We start from the raw sequence: 3,900 nt of genomic DNA, 5'->3' as shown, positions 1-3,900 counted from the left end.
ATCTAGATCATGCCTGTTTTCAACTAGTCCAAATTCCTTAATGAGATCATTCTAAAAACTTTATGCACAACTACTTGCATGATAAACGAGTTCAGATAATAAAACATAAACCATCAACTTTATTCTATATAGAAATAAACAAAATAAGGTCAAAGAATATCCTTAATAACAAACTCCCACTAAACTATGGAATAAAAAAAGTGACTAACACCCATGTGAGCAACATGCTCATGAAAAACTTTAGGTGGTAAACCTTTAGTCAATGGATTTGCCACCATAGAGTTTATTCCTATGTGTTCTATCGAAATTTGACCATTCTGATCTCTTTCTTTAACAACCAGAAACTTCACGTCTACATGCTTTGACTTCGTATTGCTTCTATTGTTGTTGGAATATATCACTGCCAACTTATTGTCACAAAATAATTTTAGTGGCCTTTCTATGCCAACCACTATCCATAGTCTAGTGACAAAATTTTGAAACCATATTCCATGATTGGATGCCTCATATAAACTCCGCAGCCATGATAGAAGAAGCCATAAGTGTTTGTTTAACATTGTTCCAAGATACAGCTCCTCTAGCCAACATGATGATATAGCCTAAAGTGGATCGCAAAGTGTCTTGACATCCAGCATAATTAGAATACTCAATGATCTCTAAAACTTCTGATCTCCGATAAGTGAGCATATAATCTTTTGTTCTCTGTAAATACCTCATAATCCATTTGGTTGCTTTCCAATGATCCGTCCCCAGATTACTCAAATATCTGCCTAACACTCCAACTATGAACGCAATATCTGGACGTGTACATACTTGAGCATACAATAGACTTCTAATGGCCGATGCATAGGGAACATTCTGCATCTCCTTAGTCTCGAGTGTGGTCTTGGGGCATTGACCTAAATGAAATTTATCACCTTTAGCGATCGAGGTATCTCCTGGTGCACAATCTTTCATGCCAAATCTACTCAAAATCTTTTCAATGTAGTTCTTTTGTGACAATCTCAAAATACCTTGAGAATGATCTCTCAGTATTTCAATTCCTAATACAAAAGAAGCATCACCAAGATCTTTCATCTCAAAATTCCTTTTGAGAAATCTCTTAGTGTCATGCAATAAAGCTACATCATTACTAGCTATGAGTATGTCATTGACATATAACACCCGAAAGATTGATTTACTCCTACTGAACTTGTGATATACACAATCTTCCACTATGTTCACCTAAAAACCAAATGAGGTTATCACTTCATGGAATTTGTGATACCATTGACGAGAGGCTTGCTTGAGACCGTAGATGGATTTCTTTAATTTACACACCATAAACTTTGAATTACCGGACACAAATTTTTTCGGTTGCACCATATAAATCGTCTTATCAATGTTCCCATTGAGAAACGCAGTTTTTATCTATATGGTGTAGCTCTAAATCAAAGTGAGCTACCGGTGTCATGATTACCCTAAAAGAGTCTTTCGATGAAACTGGAGAGAAAGTCTCTTTGTAATCAATGTCTTCCTTTTGAGTAAAACCCTTTGCAACAAGATGAGCCTTATATCTTTTGATATTGCCAAACGTTAAACTCAACATCCTTATGTTATCTTTCTTCCCCAGTGATCTGGAAGTGGGATCATAAAACTTGAAACCCCGAGAGCGCTTAGAATACCCAACAAAATAGCAGCTAATAGTTCTTGAGTCCAAGTTTCTTTCATTAGGCCTATATGGCCTAGCCTCAGCTGAACAACCCCAAATGTGAAGATGCCTAATACTAGGCTTCTTTCCTGTCCACAGCTCATAAGGGGTTTTGGTTACTGCTTTACTAGGTAACCTATTAAGGATATATGTTGCAGTTTTTATTGCCTCACCCCAGAGGGATTCTAGTAGAGAAGAATGACTAATCATACTTATTACCATATCCTTAAGTGTTCTATTTCGCCTTTCCGCTACACCATTCATGCTGAATTTTCCCGGCATAGTGTATTGCGGGACGATTTCACATTCCTCTAGGTATTTGGCAAAGGGCCCTGGACGTTGTTTACCTAATCCATCATATCTACCATAATATTCACTACCACGATCGGATTTGACAGCCTTAATTTTCTTTCCAAGTTGAAGTTCAACTTCAGCTTTGAAAGAGTTGAAAGCATCCAAAGATTGAGACTTCTCATGAATTAAATACAGGTACCCATATCTTGAATAGTCGTCTATGAACATAATAAAATATTGTTGTCCATTCCAAGAGGCCGTAGGGAATGGACCACAAATGTCTGTATGTATTAGTTCTAAGATGTCTGAGCGTCTGTTGGCACCTAATTTTCTTATGTTTGTCTATTTTCTCTTAATACATTCCACACAAACATTGAAGTTACTTAAATCAAGGAATGAAGAATTCCATCTGACACAAGTCTTTGAATTCTCTGTTTAGAGATGTGACCTAAACGCTTATGCCATAACATAGCGGAATTCTCTTTTAATTTACGCTTTGTACCACATGAATTAGATAAGAAGATCTTGTTAAATGAAGCAAAAGAATCAAGCATATATAGACTATCAATTAAAGAACTGGTATCAATAAGCTTAGAGTCTTGAAAAAGACTAACTTTATTATTTTCAAAAGAACAAGACAAACCAAATTTGTCCAAACTGGAAATAGAAACTAAATTTCGTCTAAATGACGGTACAATAAAAATCTCATTCAGATCCAAATAACATCCAGTTTTTAAAAGTAATCTAAAATTTCTAATAGCTTTAACTGGAACTGCTTTGCCATCGCCCATATAGATGAATCTTTCAGCATCACTTGACGGTTAGCTCCACAGGCAACCCTGCATTGATATGCTTATGTGAGTAGTAGCACCAAAATCTACCCACCAAGTATCTGTAGGTACAAAAGCTAAATTAACTTCAGAAAAAACTAAAGTGAGAAGTTTATCCTTCTTTACACGCCACTTGGCATACTTTGGACAATCTTTCTTGAAATGATCTTTTCTTTTGCAGAAAAACACAAGGATTTTCAGTAGCTTGTTTCTTGTTTTTATTCACATGTCTCTTCTGCAGCATCCATAAATTTCCTTTTCTTCTTATCACGAGAGCCTGTTGCCAAATGAATACTTTCTGTCCTTTCTCTCTTAATCCTATCTTCTTCTTACACACATTGTGAGATAAGCTCATTAATACTCCATTTATCCTTCTGAGTATTATAGCTTATCTTAAACTGAGTGAATTATGTAAGAAGAGAGATAAGTACCAGATGCACAAGTAAATTTTCTTTTATCTCGATATCAAGTGCCTTTAATTTACTTGCGAGATTAGACATTTCCATAATGTACTCCCTTATGTTTCCATTGCCCTTATATCTTATAGAAGTTAAAGAAATCAAAAGACTACTTGTTTCCTCTTTCTCATTTTTAGCAAAATATTTCTCAATTTGAGCAAGGAACTTATTGGCATTTTCACTTTCCGTGATAGAGCCTCGAAAAGACTCCGGAATGGAGTGCCTAATGATCATTAGACACCTGCGATTTGACCGTTCCCACTTCTCCATATTAGTCGTATTTGATTGTTCCTCAGTAAAAGTAGGTTTATCAGTCCTTAATGCAAGGTCCAAATCCATACACTTGAGAAGTATCTCTAGTCTTTCCTTCCAAATCTTGAAGTTTGATCCATTCAACTTAGGGATTGAACTCAGATTTTCATATATTTGAGTAAGACCAATTGAAACAATAAACAACAAAACATATGCTCACAATTAAAATATAACAAAATAATTTCACTATGTGGTGGGCCCCTTTAACAAGATACCTAACACAACATTGATGTCTAACCTTTGGGTAAAAACACCAACTATAAATGGCACTCTCAACGTTGTAATCAAAATACTGACAATTAACTCGGTCAAAAAA

General features: G+C 35.5%; 1 pseudogene; it reads right to left on the bottom strand.

Annotated features, from left to right (window-relative positions):
- Positions 1–3,032: 3,032 nt before the first annotated feature.
- On the bottom strand, positions 3,033–3,683 carry LOC150035725 (uncharacterized; annotated as a pseudogene).
- Positions 3,684–3,900: the final 217 nt, after the last annotated feature.

The sequence above is a fragment of the Benincasa hispida genome, chromosome 6 (genome assembly GCF_027475165.1).
Source record: "Benincasa hispida cultivar pf3 chromosome 6, pf3_genome.v1.1, whole genome shotgun sequence".
Taxonomy (NCBI): domain Eukaryota; kingdom Viridiplantae; phylum Streptophyta; class Magnoliopsida; order Cucurbitales; family Cucurbitaceae; genus Benincasa; species Benincasa hispida.
Note: the sequence above shows the minus strand (reverse complement) of the source record. Positions and strands in the feature narration are given on the sequence as shown.